We start from the raw sequence: 21,802 nt of genomic DNA, 5'->3' as shown, positions 1-21,802 counted from the left end.
AGCTCAAATCCCCCAGGCCTAATAGCGAAGACTCTGCCCCGTGGACCTTATGGTGTTGAAGGCACTGATGGAGCCAGGGCTAGACTTGGTGCCAAAGATAGAAGTGTTGTCAGTGCCAAAGCTATTAATCCATGGGAGGTTGAAGTCAAAAGCTGTTAAGCCTGTGTTGAGGTTAGAAGAGGAGAATATGTAGTGGTAGACAAAGAAAAACCCACTGTGCCAGAATGGAGATGGGCTTGAGATGAGGACGCAAGACCTCAGGCTGCCAAGATCTGATCCATCAACCTAACAATATCGACCTCAGAAAGACTTCTGGTGGAGTGCATGGATAAACCAGAAGGCGATTCGGGTCTCCCCACAAATGAACTGGGGCTCTGACCATGGAACGGGTCCAAGGATTGAGAAGAGATAAACCTGGGTTCTGTGAATAACACAAATTTTGGTATCATCTGCACTGAGGGTGAAATGTACACTAATGTGGTCAGAGTGGCAGTCAGCACTGATGGAGCCATGGTCAAGATCAGGAGCCACAGTCACTATAGTAGGAATAATTGTCATATGCAGTGTAGAAGGCACCAGTGAAGTTTTTGGTGCCAGAAATTTTGTCTGCTCCAAGAGCCTAGGAACCTTAACTTTTGGTTCTAAAGATGAACCCTCAGAAACGTGCTAAAGTTTTTTGATAATCCGTGCAGATGGAGACGTTGGCACTGAATGAGAGGAATTTGATCCAGAAGCCAGAGGTGACTTGTTGGCCTTGGACAAGGCTTCTTTGAAAGGGGCTTTAAGTAGTCCTTTGAGAATTAACTTATCTTTCCATTCTGCCAGAGTTCCATTACTGAAACCCTGGCAGATGGAACATTCTATACTCAAATGGGGAATTCCCAAACAGTACAAACAAGAGTCTTGGTTATCCAAGTTTGACATCTTTCTGCCACACTCTACACACTGCTTAAACCCCATAGTGGAGCTTTTTGGTTTTCCTGCCATGATCACGACATAACAAAATAGGAAGGCAGAAAAAGAGAATAAAGAAAGAAATAAAGAAAATTAGATCTTCACTCATGCGACAGAGAAAGAGTTAAAAATCTACCAACGATGGCCGACAGACTATCAACAGTAAAGAAAAAGGGGAAAGACTACCAACAATGGTAGGAAGAATTTACCAGTGGTAATAGGAAATTACAGTACACTCATAATGGGTAGACCAAGTTTAATGGATAGGAAAGGTTTTAGCAGAAGAAGAGATAATAATAATATATAAAAATATACTTAGCTACACGTGAGATGGCTGGCGTGTCTTGTTGTAAGCACAGCAAATGAAATCTGCGGTAATGTGGAGAGGGTAATTATGGGTAGATTAGCAGCTTGAGAGATTGTTTTGGCTGACATGAGCTTTATAATGGCTGGATTGGTTCTGAGGATCGGAACCAAAACCCACAAGTCAAGAATAGATGAAGATTGACAACATCAGATGAATAGTTTTCCTAAGCTAACTGTGGTATACCATACTACTTTGAGATTTATTACTTCTCAACCATATAATACCTATTAATATGAATTGCTTGAATTGACTGAACAACTTACTTTGGAAAAAAACGTACTTATTGCATGTTGACAGATTTACTTGTAATATTTTCCATCAGAAAATATGAGATGAGATAAGGCAATTTTTAATTTGTTCAGGTTTTTCTGTAAGTCCTTAACCTACTGCATCCCTGTGAGAGATCTTATTATATGAGAAAGCTACAGATATTAAACATTTTAGAGCTTTAATATTGTCAAACTCACTACTTAAAAGGCCTAGATTATGTTTTACTATATGTTTCTAAAAGGCACATAAAATCATTGCATGTGAGTTCTAATACTTATTGTTATATTTACATGTTTTTTCTTATTTTCATTCCTGATTTTCTTGAAAATAAAATGTTTTAACCTATATTAATAACTATGTAAAATAATAAACTAAAGATCTGAATGTGCCATGTTTTGAAGGTAGGAGGAAACTTGACTTCCTATAGAAAAAGACATGGGGATAACTTGCAAAATTCTAAACAGGCAGTGACTGGAGATCAGTCTTAAACCCAGCACTTATGAACTAGAAGGCAAACCACAGTGTGGCTGCCCTCAGTTATTCTTATACCTTAATTATATTAATATCTGCAATATAATATACCTAACAATGTGTTACTCAGCCTCAAGTGAAAGCGCTCATCTTTATGGCAGTATTTGTTTCCCTGAGTACCTTCTCAGAATACTATTTCAACAAGTTGAATCCTATGTACTAGTGTTCTACCACTGAGTAATTAGCTAGTGTTTTTCCATCTATCTTGGCTCATTTATTGTGGTATTCAATTAGCCAGTATTCCCAAACAGATAACTATCTTATGATTTAATATCTAAACCAATGTATATGATCCCTAGAATCATGCAGTCATTTAAAATTCAGCATCCAAGAATAATAACCCAGCCATTCCTACACTGTTATTAATAGGTTAGGGGCTCCATGGACATGGATTATGTTTATAGAGATTACATGTCAATCCTCTCTTTTTATCTTTCAGTAAATGGCCGGCACACTGACACATCTTGATAGCTTTCTTTGAAAGATATCTGCATATTTTTGCATTTTTAGCCTGAGTAAAATGTCATTTTTGCCATATGGGGTTAATTAAATCCATCTTGTCATCTGTTTTACAGCATTTGCTATAAAAAGAAGAGATTTCAATGGAAATCTTACTTTTTCCCTAGTTCAAGGGTCCTGTTTTATTTGTCAATTTTGTTAGTAAATGGGTGAGATATTTACTCTAAAACTGGACCCTACAACTCAGATTAATTACTCTGTGATCTAAATGTACAGTCTTGCAAAACTTTGAGTAGATAATTGATTTTCACATGTGCTCAAGGCATGTGAAACAAGAGTGACCATTGATAGCCTACCATTCTGACATCACTGAAATCATGGAGACTAGCACACACTCAATATTTCAAACAGTCGACTACCCATCATTACACAGTATTTCTACAAGGCTGCATGTGCAAGCATAACACTGGCATGGATATAATGCTGCATGCAACCCTCAGATGCTCACTGGATAATTACCTTCTCCCTTTTGCCAATGAGAAGGAATTCATTTTTATGCATATTCATGCAGATGCTGACAAATGTCTTATATTTATCTATCTACCTCCTTATAAGCCTTCAGATGTGCTAGATCAGACCCTTAAACTGATTTTGTACAAGGTATGCGGCAAATGCATCATTCTAGATGATGTTAACATAGATTGCTTTAATTACCCTGACCCATATTCGCACTCTGAATGTCCTTTCATGACTTAGCATAAACTGTAAGAATTCCAAGAAGGATGTATAATGGTTGACACTGTGTATTACATGGATAATGTTCTACGTATTATAATATAGTTGCAGCAGACAATATTACTGTTTTTCTGAGTGATCATATACATTCATCTGTTGTATGCATTTATCAAAAAGTCAGTAAGGTTTATGTGTGTGTGTGTGTGTGTGTGTGTGTGTGTGTGTGTGTGTGTGTGTGTGTGTGTGTGTGTGTGTGTGTGTGTGCATGTGTATATTATAATCCAGTGTATGTAGTATGAAATACACTGGATATATTATATCCAGTGTATGAATATTATAATCCAGTGTAAGAAATCTTGCTTTCACTTCGAACAACTTATGTCTGTATTTGGTAGTAAAAAAAACACTGGAATGTTGTTGCAGATAATGCAAAATTTCCTAAGATTCTTCAGTGACATACTAATAGGATTCCTTGTTTATATGGCCCTCCTAAAAACCTTCTGTAATGAAATACAACATCCAGCATTCAATGATCTTTGAAATAAAATCAGCTGTGTTACCTAGGACAACGTATTGAAGTATACTTAATTTTGTGTGTGTGTGTGTGTGTGTGTGTGTGTGTGTGTGTGTGTGTGTGTGTGTGTGTGTGTGTGTGTGTGTGTGTGTGCATGTGTGTGTTGCCAAAGCCAGCCTCTTAGTATACAGAGAACTTTAGAATCCTTGTCAGTTCCTCAGAAGGAATGGACATTTTTTTTTCTTTCAAAATATACAGCATAATGTAGCCATGTCCCATCAGTTCTGGTAGGGAGTTCCAAAGGTATTCTGTCCAGGGGATACCTGCTTCCCAAACTTTATCGTTATCACAATACCTCACCAGTGAGTCCCAGATGTTTGAAGATATATTTCCTATAATTAATGCTGTCAGACATCCATGCTCTATACATGCTGTGGGGGATGCTAAAATAGTCCACTTTTAGATAAGCGGGGTAGGGAATCACTGGTTTGGAAACTGTCATCTATAATCAATGAGATGTTCCCTAGTCCTGGTAGAACTCATTAAAGATTTTTCAGTTTATTAACTACATCCTTAATCTAACAGGTCATACAGATTTTATGTGAATGGGTTGCTCCTTCTGTATGGAAGCAGCCGATCCTAAATCCTATTCACAAAGACAAAATTCTGGTTACTATGACTTTTGGTCAAGTTTATTATGTTTATTAGAAAAATACTGGAAAACGTCTACTAGCAGCAATTTAATCTTCTTAATAATAGCCACCTTCTGATCAATATCTAGCAAGGAATTAGGGCTTGAATAGATATTAAATGCATTATACATTGGAGGTGATGTTGCAGGAATATTCATTTATATCTTTACTGTCTTTGATGCCATCACAATTTGCTCACTAATGGCATTAATGTTGCTTCAAAGTCTGAGGTGTCTGTTGTAACCAACTGCACTGGAGCACAAAAGGGGAATGGGAGACCTGGGCTATGAGAAATTTGGATCCTTCATTACAAAATCTTCCTTTACACAAATCACAAAACTGGAATCTGAAATGTCAAGGTATGCTGGTGCTAGGACAATTGATATTTCAGATACCATTGGATTTTTCTCATGCAGAGTATTGCAGGAGGTTTCATGTGTATCACAAATGCCATTAGACCCAGAATCCTGAAAACTCCCTGCTTAGATGGTAGTTTGAGTTGTAAAACTCAGGAATAGTTCCACATATGGATCTATTTTTTTCCTGTGAAAGAAGGTCTCTTTGAACCCAGGTGTCCAAAAGACACCCCAGGATATAATTCCATGAAGAGTCAGACAGACAAGAATTCTGTAAGTTCTCCTGGAATCAATTCTTATTATGTAGGAGGTCCCTTACCAAAATGAGAGATTCCTGACACTTTGAAAATGACTCTGCAAAGATAAGCAAGTCTTGTAAATAAGGACAACTGTGAATATGTTGCAGTCATCAGTATCTAAGTAGCCAGACATGTTATGAATATCTTTCTAGCAGTGGATAGGCCAAACTGATAATGTGATCCAAACACTGAAAAGGTTAAGAAATAGCTGAAATCTGGATATATAGAAATGTGACAATATGCATCTTTAAAATCTAAGGTCACTAGAAATTTCAAATGGGTAATAAGGGGTAACAAGTTGTGAAGAGACAGGATTTTGAACTTGGGTGCTATCGTGTGAACAGATTCAGAAAGGAAAGATCCAGAAATTGTCACAGCAGCCTTCTTTCTTTCACACCAGAAACATCATAGAATAAAACTCTTCTTGTAATTGAGGAGAAAAGAGAGCTTCAGTTACTCCCCCCAAACAAGGACATGTTGAATGACAGGAGGGAAAAGAAGAGTCTAGTCCAGCAGGTGAAGAGAAATCCCCTGAAAAGGAGAGAAAGACTGCCATTTGTAAACTTGATGGATTAGCATGAAGCAAATATTTAGTACCAGCTGAATTCATGAAAGCAATAGCTGCAGGGTCTGACCTTGGATGATTGTATAAAAATGTAAAAGATTGATGCACTTTATTTAGTCTGCTTTTGGGGGAAGCAGGCTGACTGTCAGTAAAATTGCAGGCTGTGACAAAAATATTCTCCAAAACAGACAAAATAAGAGGATTAGGACTAGGTTTTGGAAATTCCATTTGTAACAAATAATAATATTTCTCAATGTACTAAAAATATCATTGTTTTCTTACTGAAACAACTGACTCATTCTGGAAACAGTTTCAGAGAAAGAGAATCCTTCAAAACTGCTGGCCAATGCCACACTCTCTTCAGAAACTAGATAAGAATTCTTTGGAGACAACACATAATCTGTCCTTCAGAATCATTTTGGTATTTAAACTCATGCATCTCTTCAGAAAATGAAGAACTCATTTTTTCTTTATCCATACAGGAAGGGTCAGTGGTCTACACTAAACCTTGAGATAAATCTGATAGCTTACGCCTATCCAGGGAAACAGAGACAGGAGAAGACAAATGTTTAAATTTTTGTTTCTTTTTGACAGGAATTTCTGTAGAATCTGACACACTTTTGCAGCAAAAACCTCCCTATGGATGGGCACAATGTTATGAGTAGACAGAGAGGTATTCTCTGCCCTTTCTCCCAAGAACAAGAGGGGATCTTCCTTGCCCATCAAGGGCACTCCAGTTGGTATCGGAGATGTGTCTAACCCCCAGTCCATGGTCGCTATAGGTACAACATTGGTGCAACTCAAGAAAAAGATGACTTGCCAAGGATCCATCTTTGGTTGAGCAGCTGAGACACTTTGGCAGTTTGCTGTGGTGGCAAAGGGTCTTTGAAAATCTTTTGTGTCTGGAAAAGGGAGAACTGAGGAAAGGTAGGTTGTTCCATGCTTGATTCCTTGCGGACCATAAAAGCAGTAGATGGTAAAACAGGAAAGTTGTAAAAAAGTCTGCTTTTCTACAGTAGAACAACTGAGTAAAAAGCTATTTAAACTTACCCAGCTCCAAAAAGTAAGGAAACACAACTTTTACCACAATAACAGTAGTTTAAACTTAGTTCTGGCAACTTTTTAACCATAAAAGTTAAAAAGTAATGAACCCTTTTAAAAGTGTTCAAAAGTCATATGACAGTCATTAAAAACATTCTCCTAGCATAATTATGTTTTATGGAAACAGTAAGTTTTCTACCATAAAAAACAAAGTGGAAGGTTTTTCTCCCAAGGAGAACTTAACTGTCCAGCAATGGAACAGTATTAGCTGACTGCTGATCCTTGAAAGTCCTCATAGGAGCATTCTCTTCCATGGTAGATAAGCTCTGAAGGGGGTGGTACCCAAACCTGACTTTAGCCAGCTCAGCCTGAGTGGACTAATGGTTTGGATGTGTGGAATGTGCCTGAAAATTTTGAAAGAGGTCCAGCTGTTATATCCTTAGCAGAATAATGCCTATAGCTCAGGCTACTGCAGCAGTGATCCTTCTGAAGCATATCATCTACTACAGTCATAAATGGACACCCAATAAACCATCATATGTGAAATACATGTAATTTTTTTATTTATGTTTTCTAAGATGATCTAATTTCATAAAGTAATTCTCTCAATGAAGAATGCAGCTCTTTCTTATCTTTAACGATCATTCTTTTCATATAAAATATTATATCAGTAGGCAAGTAAGTTAATTAAGCAATAAATGATGAGTGGGTGTGGTATATTGAAGATTTACAAACAGTTGTGGTTTGATCACAAGATTGAAGCCTGGGTGATTAAATAAAGACAACTGTGGGTAACTCTTCAGTATGCCCACACCCACGAGTTGGTTATTGCTACTAAATAATGACATCATTTAAGAAAGAAATTACTTACTTTTCTTAAATAATGTCTTTGTATAATGGTGCCGTGGTGTTCCTCTGTATTTTTTCCACATGTTTCCACTTTGTTGCACTGCAAATGTATATGAGATGGTTTCATGCTTACACAGTACATCAGTACTTTGGGAAACAGGCAGTGGAGAAAGGAATGTCTCCAATGCTTTTTTTTTTTTTTTATGTAAAATCTGGATAGTTTTGAGGTATGAGAGAGTTAGGGCAATACAAGGAAAATCAGGCATGCTTCTTTAGTTTTGCAGAACATACCTGATTTTCTGTGTATTTTCTCTGCCCTCTGTACATACCTCTTGACCTTGAATTGTCCCTATTGTAAATATTGCTCTTATAAACTTAGAAGGCTATGTGAATAACAGGATTTATGCTATCGAGTGTTTACTTCCATAGCATATACTAATAGAAGAAAGTCTGGCAACTGGACTCTTTTCTATTGGTAGGTGTTTGATTTTACAACGGGCATGCTGGTTGGACTGATCAATCAGCATGCATGTTTTTAAAATACTAATGAGCTACCATTGTATAATTGAAAAGATATCCACTTGTGTACAAAATAAGTAGTAACTTATGACATCCACTGAAATCCATATGGAAACATCAATCTGTGCTGTCATCTGTTACATTATAATCATTTGTTTGCTGTAATGTAAGAATTATTTCTGAAGAAGCTTGCAGTTGGATGAAATGTAAATAACTGTTTTACTTTTTGTATATTGATTGTACTTGATTATTTCTGTGTTGAGGTTAGTTTTGTAACCATTTTTTTTCAACTGTGCCATTTGAAAAATTGTGTTTTTTCTTATAAATAATTGTGTCATTTCATAACACGGGACACAAATTAAGACCACAGGAATGCTGTAAGCCTTTAGCTTCACATTTTCCATAGCAGCAATACAGAAATATATAACAGAAAATGAGCACATAATAGTTCAAGCCACCTATTTATCTAATATGAAATTTGTAGTATGTAGGGAACCTAAGCTTACAATAATGGTAAAATATATGTGCCTTCACTGTATCATGATACATTTCCAATAAATATGTCACAAAACAAAGTAGAGGATTCTGTTTGTCATCAAAGACTATCCTTTCAAATACGACTATAAACTAAATCTCTTTAAAAGTGAATACTGAAGTTAGGACACAGATTACCTATATATAGATATCTAAATAAAGCACATTAATGTTATACAAAACAAGAAATATCTGCTAGTAAGTGCTCAGCTGAATTTAACCTGGGATAAGCCTTTTTAAACTGTACATAGTAACAAAAAATGTTAATTGTTGATGATCTTGCGTCTTCTACTTACAAGAACTAGTAAAGACATGAAGATCAGATGACTTTTTGATTATCCTTGGTATGGAGCCAGGCCTTCATCTGCATGGCTAGCATTTTGAGAATGACTAGTGTCACATACATAGTTATATCTGAGACACTATGTTTGTGTATGTGAGTCGTTTAAGTCACAAATTGTGACAGGATTGTGTGCCATGCACCCCTGCATTCATGGTAAGCCTGGATTAAAGTTGATGGTGTTAACATCTTGTGTTCATCTCTTACACATTCATATTTATAATATGTATAATTTCATACTTCTTTGCATCTTAAGCTGTTTTATATGAGTCTGCCATTTTGTGGGTCAGTAAGAAGCTTGTACAATATCACATTCGTAGATGATAAAAGGGCAACAGTGAACATCTCATTTTTCAATAAAATTTCATCAGACATCTCATGTTTTGTATTTTCATAATTATCATGTACAAACTATTTATGAATACATTTTAAATTTGCTCAATACTATATTTGTTTTTTCACTGTCCATTGACACATCAATGTCTTCAGTTATATTTCTTAAATGTATTTATTTAGTTATTATAGGTTCATAGGTTCATAGGTTCATACTAGGCTATCTGCCCTAGGGCATTTATAAGCCTAGCCAGAATGTATCCACTCATCAAGATTCCTCTTGAAGAGAGTCAATGAGGGACTCTGCCTAATCTGGACTGGGATTTTATTCCAGAGTGAAGGGAGACTCTGGGTTATGAATCTGTCCCTCCAGCATGCCCTATTTATTTCAGTGCTGAGGTTCAAGTCTCTTGAGCGCGTAGCTCGATGGGATTTGGATTTTCTGAGGTGCAGCACGTCCATTAATTCCGGGTTGGACATGGCTTTATACATCATGCACAGATCGCCTCTGAACAGGTGGTATGCCACTGAGTAGAGCTGGAGTTTCTTTAACCGGGCAGCATATGGCATCTGTTTGAGCCCTTTGATCCTCTTGCTGAGGTACTTTTGGGGTCTTTCCAGTTGCTGCCGGTGTCTGGTAAGGTACATCCCAAAAGGGGCATTGTACACAATTATGGGCCTGATGAGGGATGAGTAAAGAGGCACGATGACCTCCCCTGATCTAGATGTGAATCCCTTCATGATTAGGTGGGCTATATAAAATGTTTTTCTAACCACTTTGGCCACCTGGTTGTCAAATGAGAGATTGCTATCAACTTGGGTCCCCAGGTCCCTAATTACTTCTTCTGTACTTAATGGATTACCACCTATGTGGTAATTTGTGGGCACTTTGTTTTGCCAAAGGGGATGACTATACACTTTTTGGCATTTAGCTTGAGGCCATGGCTCTGGCACCAGTTGTCTGTTTCTATGAGGCCCATTTGAAGAATGCTTGTGTCGGCTGGGAGAGTGATTATGGCGCCCAGTTTGCAGTCATCTGTGAACTTGGTCAGCCACAGTCCTTCCGTGTTGGCCTGTACCTCCGAGAAATATATACAGAACAAGAGAGGTCACAGGACTGAGCCTTGTGGGACACCACTTGTAACTGGTTTGGAGTCTGACATGGCTCCAGCAATTCTAACCATGTGGGTTCTGTCCTTGAGCCAGTTTGCAATCCATCTAGTGACATAGGGGTTTATATTTAAGCTGGTGAGCTTATCTATAATGCCAGAGAGGTCCAGGTAGGATGTGTGGACCACCTTAATGGCCTTGGTGACTGTTTCAAAGAAATCAACCACATTTAAGAGGCAGGATCTGCCCTTAACAAAGCCGAACTGGGTAGGATCTAGTGTCTGTAGGTCCCCAGTATCTTTATTCATGAGGTCCATGATGATCCTTTCCATAGCTTTGCAGACCAAGCTAGTCAGGCTTATGGGGCGATAGTTTCCAGGATCCATTGAAGCACCACCTTTATGGAGAGGGACCACTGTTGCTGTACGCCACTCTTTGGGCACATATCCTGTAGTAAGGCTGAGATTGAACAATAGTTTTATGTTTGGGTTTAGCTCTTCTTAGAGTTCATGTAGTGGTCCCATTGGTGCTGTTTTTGCTTTGGAGACCTGAGCATCTGAGATGTCAAGGGGGCAGCACTCTGCTGGGATAGTTATTTTCCCTTTTAGTGGGGAGGGGGGGGGATTTGTGCTGAACCTGTCAGCTAGGATGTTGGCAATGTCTGTGGGTTCAGTGTATTTTTTGTCATTTTGGACTAATTCTGAGCATATCTGAGAATGACCACCCAGGTTCCTAACATAACTAAAGAAAGCCTTGTGATTATCCTTAGTGTCCTGTGCAATGTTTCTCTCGAAGCTGGCCTTAGACAATTTTATGAGTGCCCGTAGTTTTTTGCTAATACTGATCAGTGATGCCTTCCCTTTTTGGGATTTTGCTCTATCATTTAGTAGCTTCCTCCTTCTATTGTTTAGTTTGTTTATGGCTGGGGTCCACCAGACAGGACGTCTGCCATTGGAGGATTAGGTCTTGGTTTTACTTGGGATAGCTTGATCCATGCATTCCTGAAGGTGTTCATAGAATGAAGGATTCCACCTTGGTTTTGAGGAGTGTGAAATTTGCTTTAGAAGTTTTTCACTGTGGTTTTCTGGGCAGGGGTGGGGCGGGATGTGAATATCCAGTGAGATTAGTTTATGGTCTGATCTTACTAGTGAGGGATACACTTCTGGTCTGGAGCATAGAGTCCCCATGTTGGTGATGATCAGGTTCAGTATGTTTTCCCCTCTTGTGGGAGTGGTAACAAGTTGTTCCATAGTATTTGAGTTTATAAATTCTAGGAACCTTTTAATGCTCCCAGTCTATGTTTGGGTAGTTGAAGTCACCCAATATAATGGTGTTTGGAGAGACCTTCATATTTTCCAGTGTTCTCAGGAAGGCCGAGTGGGGTTCCTGGGTTTGGGAGGGTGGTCTGTAGCAGGCTATAAACTGGAAGGCAGTTTTACCCACTGTTAGTTGAACATGGATAGTCTCTGATGCTGCTTTGCCACCAACCTGTTCTTTTGTGGTTCGTACTTGTTTACTGGGATTGTGCACTGACTAATACTGACCAATTTCAGGCTCAGCCCAGGTAAAATAAACAAAACATTCCACAAACACAAAATACAAAAACGCAAGCAATAATAGAATAGTTTAGGCTAATTCCAAAGAAAAAACATGTGTGTATCCATACATACATATATAATATATGTTGTAGTGAAGAAGCACAGTGTAATGTATCAAGCAGAGTATATAATGTATAATATATATTTCTAACATGGGTCAGTCATGGCCAGATCTTGAGAGAGGAGAAGAACCTTGGAAAGGAGAAAAGTCAGGTGATATGTCCTGTATTGAAGGAGGAGCATTTGGCTTGGATGAGGTCGTATTTTTTGAATAGCACTCCAAATTTGGAATAAGTACTGATTTCCTTTATGTAGATGGAGAGAGCTTCCCAGAAAGCAGGTGCCTGAGAGGAGAAAGCATTTGTAGTGCTGTTGAGTTTGCTTCTGCTGTAATGAGAGCTGGTATGGCTTGTGAGTAATCTCTCAGATTGTATGAGGGTTTTAATGAAGTGTAGCTGTAAGGGGAATAAATGTGTGGTGCTGGAGTAGTTTGCAGAGTTGGGATCTTAAAAATGGGTTACATCTTTGTTCTATGCGTAGATATTTGACTTTTTCTAGAGTGATACAGTAATGCTCACAGAGAGGTGAGCTTGTAATGTATTGGCAGATGCCATAGAGACACTCTGGAGTGCTACAATATTTTTCTTGGAGGCAGAAGCAAAAGTTGGGCGCCTATATTCAAGTTGAATAAGGATAACTCCTTTGCTAATTGCTGCTCTGGCTTGTTGGGATAGAAAAGGGGAGATCTTTTTACCCAGAATTTTTTGGCTTAAGATATTTTCACTATAGCCAGAAGTGATTTTAAGGCTTCATAGAAATCTCTAAAAAAGGATGCTTTGATCTCAAAGATCTATGCTGTATTTTGCCATGAGATGCCATTTTAATATCACATTAGCAAGTTGAGGTGTACTCAGAGCTAGAACTGCACACAAATTGAAAGCAGGCACACCACTGTGGCATAAAAAGATAAAGCCCTGATTATGACCCAGGTGACATGATCTTGATTAGTGGCTAGGGCATCTGAGGCCCTGGCAGAGAGGTTTAGACATAACCATCTTAGTGGGAAGGCACACACTTGGACACACCTTGCAGTTGATGACTGGGATCTATATTGGATCATCGAACATTTAAAAGTTTGAGTGTCATATGGTCAACACCATATGATTGAACTTTTAAAAGTACGAACATCCAAAAAAAATTTACACAAATAACCTACCTGCACGTTTTAAGCAAGGTGGCAAGCCCCCCTGCACCCCAACGTTGGGGCTGTGCCCCTCACACCCTCCGCTCTTTAAATATACCAACTCTCAGATCGTACTGCAGTGCAGAAGAGAGAAATCTTCCCATTCCATGTTGTAAGGAGAGCTTCGTTAAAACGTTCAAACTTTCAAAAGTTTGATCATATGGTGTCGACCATATGACACTCAAAGTTTTGAAAGTTTGAGGTTCAATATAGACCTGATCACTGACAGAAGCTGGGATCACAGAAAGGGGGGTAGCCTAAGGTAAATCAGCGGTGTAGATTTGCTAAGTTACTGCAGAGATGGGACAACACTGCAATATATCTCTACTGTGTGTCAGTTCCTGGATGTTAATCAAGTGGTGACAGGTGTTGGGACTTGAATAAAAAAACACTTCTCAGAAGCAAATTATGTTGCACCAGGAGCCTCAGTCTCCTCATTGGCCAAAAGTATAAGACAAATCAAGTTTGGGAGCAGTAAGGAGTGCTGTGCAGACCCAGTTGAGACTGCTAGCTGATGAACAGCTGCAAGGTACAAAACAAAAAAAGAAGAAACAGAACTAAATGATTTGGAAAACAGCTTGGCAACATATGTTTAGTATTAGAAATTTGAAAACAGTAGCCTGATCAAAATGAAACTTTATTCACATCTGTATCTTAAGAAAGTGGGTGCAACAATTCTTGACACCAGGTTCTTTTCTGTTATTGATGGTAACCACATGTTGTAATAATTTTAAGGCATAGATTTTTCACTACGAACAAAAGTATGAAAACTGTGTCACATCTCAAGTACATGAGACATTTATTGAGTTCAGAAGTGCTTATAGCATGTTGCAGATAAAGTCAGAACAATTATAAACATGCAGAAACCTCATGTTAAATTGCAAGCTATGCATTTCCTAGCTATGGTGTAATATCTTTTTGAGTTCGTCCCTAACTTTACAGAAGTTACAGTTCCTCCCCTAAAGCTACTACAGCACGATATAGTATTGTTATGTTCAATGGGTCAAGAGAATTATTTTGAAATGATTACATTTCTTGATACTTTCTCATTTGCAGTTAACTTTATGTAATGTCAGAACCTATGATCATTCTGGTAGATGCTGGCCAGCAAGGTCTTTATGCAGTTTTACTGTAGGAAGGCTGACCAATATTTTATGAAATGATTGCTCTGACTGATACTTAAACAGTCTGTACCGAAACAGCGAATGAGATGTTAACCCTAGGTCTAGGTTTAGTTAGCAAAAGTTTCATGGCTCTGTTTATGCCACAGGGGTAGGTATAAGACCAAAAACAAATGTAAAGGCATATTTAAGAAATCTTTACATAGGACTCTGACAGGACTTGAAGGGATGTTGCATCTTTGCAAAAGTATGATCTGTGAGTTTAGTAGCAAGGTTACAAATAAATGCACATGGCTGATGTACTAAGTAGAGCTTATCTACTTGAGTACAGGGGACATTTACTAAGAAAAAGATCTGGAAGTTCTATGGAAATCTTATTAATTGTGTCTACCTACTGAAGAGCTAATAAAGCTTAAGCATGCAAAGGGAAGACTAAACTAATTCAATGCATCCGATATTTGTTTCCATATTGGGAGGAGCTTTCTTGTATTCATGTCTTATTATTCAGAGGTGACAGTCATTATTTCTACTCAACTGCGCAATCATGCTAGGTAAGATTCTCCAGACATGCCTATACATGCTACCCCTAATACAGTACCTACAGCATTCAATATACATAACATCACAAGCTCCAGTGTCTCACCAAACAAGCCCTCAAGGCAAAGCACATCTAAACCAAATGTTTTGGTCATGGGTGACTCTATAGTGAGACACACAGATGTCCCACTCACCAGGCAGGACAAGGAGAAGGTTACTGTCAACTGTCTGTCGGGTGCCAGGATCCACCAGATCACACATGCACTCAAGTCTTTCCACAACAAGTACAGCTATGACTCCATCATAGTTCATGATGGTGTGAATTGACTTAAGGCATATCTCACTGGACTATATGAACAGAGACATGACTGAGCTCTCTAAATGTGTCTCAGGCAGGTATGTCCCTAGCCTTGAGCAGCGTACTACCTTCACCTTAGATGACACCACAATATAAACAAAAAATGATTGACTTCAACAATTAGCTTAGATTCTGGTGTCATTCTAAGGGTATCCAGTACCTGTCAGCCTGGGATGACATGGTAGATAGACCACATTGCTTTGCTAGAGATGGTCTTCATCTGTCACCTCAAGGATTTTGGTTACTGTCTAAGACTCTTGCCTCCCCATAGTGCCTTTTTTAGACAACGCCACAACAACAAAATTCCCGACTTAAAAATGTTTTCAAAAAGCAACCTGAAGGTAATACTACTAAATGCTAGGAGTCTAAACCTAAAACTGCACTCACTGGAAGCAGCCCTCACTTTAAAAGATGCTGACATCTGTGCAAGCACAGAGACTTGGTTTAAGGCCATGGAAAGCACCCCGGCCATACCAGATAATAATGCCTTCCACATATTAAGAACACAAGCTGAAAGTGCGAGAACTAAAGGAGGATGATTATCAAAATTCATCAAAGATAAATACACGTCTAGATTGGTTAAACAAATTAAGTCCTTGAACTAATTCAGGTCCAGACCTGTCTCCAAGTTATTGTCAGTTATAGGATGTTCTCCATGAACAAGGATACCCACACTGCATATTTTGATCTACTTGAATTGCACAAGATACAGCCAAAGACCCTGGTTTAAGGTGACATTAATCACCCATCCATAGATTGGGAAAATTATATGTGTATTATCACACATTCCCAAAGGTTTTTGGACATCATCAACTCCAATGTCCTAGACCATTTGGTTGACACCCCCACAAGGGGCCTGAACATTCTGGATCTGGTGCTCACTAACACTGGTGATTGTTGCACCACCCCATGTGTGCTGCCCTCCCTAGTGAGGTCTGATCATTAATCAGTCTCATTAGAAGTAACAATAACATCTGACACCCCATTAGCAGCAACTAGACTAAAAGACTTCTGCAAAGCCAATTATAACCTAATACATGATGGCATTAATAGCTACATAGCCATTGTCCCCACTGATTGCATGGACACCTACATTGGGATTTTTCACCAACGCCTTGTATAAGCATCTATACAAATGTATTCACTCAGCTGTACTTGATAGGATCAAAGCAAGATCCTCAAGAAAGAACAAGCCTGCCTGGTGGACATCTGCCATTAACAGGTTATACAATAAGAGAAAGACATTTCTGTCCAAGAGCAGGAAAGAATGGTCTCTGAATTGGAAGCATTCCCTCCTTGGCTTAAACAAGCAAATAAGACCTTGTAAGACATTCTAAAGTTAACTATTACTCCAAATTAGCCTCCTTCACTAAGGATAAACATAAGGCCTTTTTAACTATGTCAGAAACCTTAAAGCAAAACCCAGATCTGTGCAGAACTGGTTGTTAATGGCACCACATATACTGAACCTACAGAAATAGCCAACCTGCTAGCTGACAGGTTCAGTGAAAACTTGTCCCCCTGTCTCTGCCATATATCCTCCAAAGCATCCCTACCAACTGCCCTCCACCTAGTATCTCCAAGGAGCAGGTCTTAAATGCTTTCTCCAAAGCCAAAAACACAGCTTCTATGGGATCTGATAATATCCCACACTGCATTCTAAATGGATTAAAACAACAACTAGATGCACCACTGGGTACTTTTTTTTAACCACAGTCTAAGCACTGGTTTTGTACCTGTTGAATGGAACACAGCAACTATCATCCCTTTACATAAAGGAGGCACCTCCACAGACCCTGGTCACTATAGACCCATAAGCCTGACCAGCCTAATCTGCAAGGCTATGGAAAGAATAATCATGGACCTTATCAACAGAGATATAGGAGACCTCCAGACCCTTGACCCGACCCAATTTGGCTTCATTAAATTAAAATCCTGCCTCTTGAACTTGGTGGACTTCTTTGAGACAGTCACCAAAGCCCTGGACAAAGGCAAATCCATGGATACAACCTACCTGGACCTGGCCAATGCTTTTGACACTATTCCCCACTCAGGCATTTTTGATAAACTCACCCATCTGAAGATCACCCCATATTTTGTCTGGTGGGTTGCAAACTGGGTCACCAATAAAACGCACACAGTCAAAATAGCTGAATCTACCTCCACCAGCAGACCCATAACCAGTGGTGTTCTCAGGAATCTATGCTGGGGCCCCTGTTGTTTGGAATGTACTTCTCAGATGTACAGGCTAAAACAAAAGGTCTATGCTTCACAAAGTTTGCTGATGATTGCAAACTGGGTGAGTCATCAAATCTCTAAACAATGTCAACATCCTACAAGATGGACTTACACAGACAAACAACTGGTGCCAAAGTCATGGGCTAAAACATAATGCAAAAAAATGCATTATCATCCCCTTCAGCAAGGGTGGTGTCCCTGCAGATTACCACATTAATAACAACACTCTAAGCATGCAATCAGTGGTGAGAGATTTGGGCACACAAGTTGACAGCAACCTTTCATTTGACCACCATGTCTCTACAGTGGTAAGAAAGGCTTTCTGCATCTCCCACCACATAAGTAGGGCAGTGCATCCAGAACAAAAGAGGTTATAAACTCCATGTACTCCTCAATCATCAGGCCAAATAATAGAGAACAATGCTACCTTTGGTATGCACCTTACCAGGCAGCTGCAAAAACTGGAAAGGCCTCAAAAAGTTTCTTACAAAGAAAATTAATGGTCTTCAGCATCTCTCATATGTTGACAGACCAAAATCACTGCCACTATACTCTGTGTCTTACAGACTACTCAGAGGTGACCTCTGCTTTGTATATAAATCAATCTGAGAGCCTGGTCTAATAGAAATACTACACATTCATAAATCAAATGGTATAAGATGCACTCGTTCTACGGAACTCAACCTACTATGTGACATCAACAGGACTTGCTGGTGAGACAGATATGTCTCACACAGGTTACTTCTCCTCTGGGAAAAAACTTCCAGTTCAGGTGAAGCAGAGCCTCCGCTGACTCTATTTAAGTGTAATTTGGATGATTGGATGGGAAACCACAAATTCACCCTGGGAGTTTCGCCTGTGTCCCTCTTGGACAGAGCAATAGTTTTTGACATAGTTCTGCTTAATACGTTGATATTCTTTTGCAACAGAGGTTGAACTTGGCTAGGCATGTAAGGGCCCTAGGGCCATTAACCTAGTAACTGCCTATGATCCTATGAGAAAGTATAAAGACTTGCATTGTTCAGAGACATAGATAAATGAACTGGCACCCTGTGCAGTCTCCAGGTTGGCCTCCTACTCAACCCAAATCTAAAGACCAAATAAAAAGCTTCATTTGAGGACTAAAGGTCTCGGACTTTGGGGCTTTATTTTGGGACAAAAATCAACTTAGATCTGTAGCTATAATCACTAACACACTAACATATTATTACTAAATACTGTATATTAATTTAAGGAAATATGATATCGCCCATAAATTCTTAATTAATCCAAGTCAGTTAACAGATTGTACCCAGTCATACCTCTTAAACTCTTAGCACAAGAAATCTGGACAAATCCAAAAATAATGGGGTGACAAAGACCACAAATCTGGGACAGATGTAAATATCACTCTTATAATCTTAGAAAGTGACTAAAATAACAGACTGTTCATTAGGATGAATTTTCTGAAGGATACAAAGTCTGAAACTCAGATGTCTGTCATTATTTAATAACGTCAATCCTTAACGACTTTATAAGGCACAGATAAAAACACTATGAAGCAGAAATGTGGATATTATGCAAAACTCTGGACAATTGAGAGGTATGGGTCAAGAGCAGCTGCCTTTGCCCCACTGTAGTTATAGCTCTAGGACTGTGATATTCTGCATTGGCCTAATTTGTACGAACAGATGAAATGAATAGTGGAGAAACGTAAACTATTTAACATTTTCAGAAACAAAAATTAGCAAAGATTTTCAATACTTGACAGCCCATGTTTATCTTGCATGACAATGTTAGTTGTCTAATTTCAGTAAAAAAATGCAGGTTATCGCTTGTGTGTAGACAACACAGAATTTCCAGAAGCTACGTATGCAGTTATGCAAAACAACAAGTCAGAATTTTGTTAAACTAATGAAATCAATGACATGGAATCCTGTAGAAATGATTATCTGTTAATGGTCCACAATTTGCTTGCCAGGAGTTTTGTATTTTTGTGAAACAATGGAAGTTTAAATGCATTGCTTCAAGCTGCAGCTCTCCATAAAATACCAGCTAAGTGAAATAAATGGTTCAAATAATTAAGAAAACAATTAAGAAGAACCAGGAAAATCTTGATTAAGCCATACCAGTTGAAAAATCAGTTTTCTTTCTGACAAGGCACAAAATATATTTTACTTGTACCACAGTGTGGGAATCCATCACTGCCTTCTCAGATGAGAAATACCTTAATGGGTGATACTTGGCTCAGCCAGAATCATTAGTGACTGATTCTATTTCTGATAACACCGTTCTTTTCCTATAAATTTAGCTTTAAAGACAAAATTCCAATCAAACTGTTGCATATAAATATTTTAGATTTATAATACTGATTAACCAGTGGTTTTACAATGATTTATATAGCGAATAAATGTTAAGTGACAAATATGCATTTCTCAAATTAAGTGACATTTTCTATTGGTGCATTTTATATATATATATATATATATATATATATATATATATATATATATATATATATATGTATATATATCTGGGTTCCATACACTAGAATGAATTTTCACTAATTCGAAATAGTGCATGGAATGCTCACTGCAGCGAAAGTGCACTTAAGCGAAGTTCAGTACAACGAACTGGTGTTGTACTCAACTTCTGTGCAGTACTCACGGACTAGCTTTACTAACTATCCCCTTACCCTAACCAGTGACCTAACCCTAAGGTCCGTGACTATCGCACCATAGTGGAGGACATAGCTTGTTTTTTATGTCATCCACTGTGTTGCAGTGTTTTTGTTGAAGTACACTTATGCAAAAGTTCACTTTCGTTAAAGTGAACTTTCGCAGAAATGAGGCTTCCTATTACAAGTTCGAAGTAGTGAACTTTCGTTCTTGTAATAGGAATTCATATATATATATATATATATATATATATATATATATATATATATCTGCATGTCACATGGCATACACATTATACTCATAAGTAATATTCTTCATTTTTAACATGTGGAGATTTGCATATATATTTATATGTGAGGGACTACTTTAGTGTTCTGCATCTTTCAGGGTAATTCTGCAACTGAGATGAGTGTATCATGTGTTCCTGCATTCTGAATCCGCTTAACGTTAAACCACATGATGTCAGCTTCTTACGTAAACCTCATTCATCTTAACAAAATGCACATTTTCAGGTATAAATATTCTGCAGCTAACAATTCAGGTATGGAAGCCCAGCTGGTGTGAATAAGATGACAAATGAAAGGTTATCTGTCTATTCTTGGTGAGACATATGCATTACATTCTTTGCTGTTGAACCTCATAAAGAAGTCAAGGTAATTTACATATTGTTGTCATAATGCAGCCGATGACAATTTGTACAGTTAAAGTAAAAGTACTGGAAAATACTTACTAATATCTATCTACTCATGCATTGGCACACATTAAAGTGTCATAAACCTGCAATATGAGAATGTATATTACATGTTGCAATGAAATGAAAATCACTGTGAACAGAAGGATTTCCTGGGTGGGGGAGGGGAGAAGCAGACAAGAAAGCAAATATGGCTGCCTTTGCTAGATTTTGGTAATTGTCTTACAGAACTGGAACAATACATGGGCAAAGGCTTACAGATAATAACATTTTCCAATAACTGCTTTTAGAAGCATTTTTCCAGTAGTGTTTGTGGTTGCCAGAACTACAATTTCTTTCCAAGAAAACTTCTGTCAGTAGCTTAAGTACAGTATGAATTAATATAAACACGTTCTGTCATGTCATCTCTTATTATCTGAGAAACGTATGTATGCATTCCAACATTATGCGGGATAAAGGCTGATTTACACGATGAACAACAGCGTACTAAATTAGATTTTTGTCATTTACTGGAGGAGCTAGGAAAGTTAGTACTTGTATCTGTCAAAAACAGACAGTTACTTAATAGCACATGCTGTTCTATTGCCATTTAATGGTAGCAAAGAAAAGGAAATGGAATTAGATATTGTCTGTTAGCTGTTTCAAAAGTCTGTCAAGTAAATTTATATTGGACAGGTTATTTCCTTTTTTCCACTGAAGGATACAGGACTTACAAAGCAAATGTTTAGCAGAAAAGTTTACAAAGCAAATTTTAAGCAGAAAAGTAAAACAGTAATACATAATAATACATAAACAATGAAGGAAATACTGACAACTGGACAACTTTGACAATTTCACCAGTACATGCAATGTGTGTTTGCCTGTAAGCATATACACATGGAGAGTTTATGC

This window comes from Protopterus annectens, chromosome 17.part0 (genome assembly GCF_019279795.1).
Source record: "Protopterus annectens isolate FY-2018-M chromosome 17.part0, PAN1.0, whole genome shotgun sequence".
Classification (NCBI taxonomy): Eukaryota; Metazoa; Chordata; order Ceratodontiformes; family Protopteridae; genus Protopterus; species Protopterus annectens.
The sequence above is the reverse complement of the archived record's forward strand: the minus strand, read 5'-3'. Positions refer to the sequence as shown.